This window comes from Cetorhinus maximus, chromosome 2 (assembly GCF_964194155.1).
Source record: "Cetorhinus maximus chromosome 2, sCetMax3.hap1.1, whole genome shotgun sequence".
Taxonomy (NCBI): Eukaryota; Metazoa; Chordata; class Chondrichthyes; order Lamniformes; family Cetorhinidae; genus Cetorhinus; species Cetorhinus maximus.
In genome coordinates, this window is record NC_135880.1 from 56,869,387 (window position 1) to 56,870,665 (window position 1,279).

Here is a 1,279-nt window from a genome sequence, read left to right on the forward strand (position 1 = left end):
AAACTCCAGAGAATGTTTACTCAGCATTTCATCATAAGACAACACCCTCATCCCAGGGACCAATTTAATGAACCTTCACTGTGCTGCCTTCAAAGCAAGTATATCCTTTCTTAAATATAGAGACAAAAACTGCTCCCAGTGTTCCAGCTGTGGTCTCACCAAATAGCCATACAATTGTAAAAAGACTTCTTTATTTCTGTACTCCAATCCACTTGCAATAAAGGCCAACGTGCCATTGCCTTCCTAATTGCATGCTAACTTCCTGTGTTCCTTGTATGAGTACACCCAGGTCAACAGTTACAAGTCACACAACTTTTAAAAAATGTTCTGCTTTTCTGTTATTACAACCAAAGTGAATAACTTCACACTTCCCCACTTTATATTCCATCTGCCATCCTGTTGGACAATCACTTAACCTATCTGTATCTCTTTGCAGCCTCTCTGTGTCCTTCCTACAGCCTAGCTTTCCACCTAGCTTTGTATTGTCAGCAAACTTAGATCTATTACTCTCTGTCTCTTCATCTAAGTCATTAATGTAGATTGTAAAAAGCTGAGGCCCCAGCACTGATACTTGCAGCATTCCACTCCTCGCAGCCTGCCAACTTGAAAATGCCCCATTTAGGCCATCACTTTGCTTCCTGTCCGTTAAGTGAGCAGAGCAGCGGCCGGAGCCAAGGAGGGGGGGAGCCGCCATGTCCCAGCAGGGAGCAACACTGCAGAGCTACAACAACGAATTGGTTAAATGTATCGAAGGTTTGTGTACAAAAAGAGAAGAACTGAACCAACAAATCTTAAAGGAGGAGGAAGAGAAGAACAAGCTGCAGAATAATATCCGCATTTTAACAGAGAAACTTATCAAGGTCAACAAGGGTCAGGCACGCAAAATGGCAACCCAAAATGAATTTGATAGAATTATTGCGGAGACTGAAGCTGCTTATATGAAGAACTTCGAAAGCTCCCAGACACTGCTGACTGCCCTGAAGCGGGAAGCAGGGACCCTGAATCAATTCAATGAGAATGGTGACAACAAGGACTCCTGATTTTTAGCAATCAGTTTCAGAGGTGCAGGAAGTGTAGAAGAGAGGGAATCTGTGATTGTAACAGTGAGAAAAATAGTCAATAAATGGCTAATACTGGATCACTGTTAAAACAATTTCAAATTCTATCAAGGGATTGATAACTACTTAAAAGACTTTAATTTGTATTTCTATTTATAATAAAATTTACAGATATGAAAAAACCCCAGTCCTTTATAAGCTAATATATAATCCCAACTCCA

General features: G+C 40.7%; 1 pseudogene; it reads left to right on the top strand.

Annotated features, from left to right (window-relative positions):
* Positions 1 to 692: 692 nt before the first annotated feature.
* LOC144690021 (microtubule nucleation factor SSNA1 pseudogene) lies at positions 693 to 1,040 on the top strand (annotated as a pseudogene).
* The last annotated feature ends 239 nt before the right edge of the window (positions 1,041 to 1,279 follow it).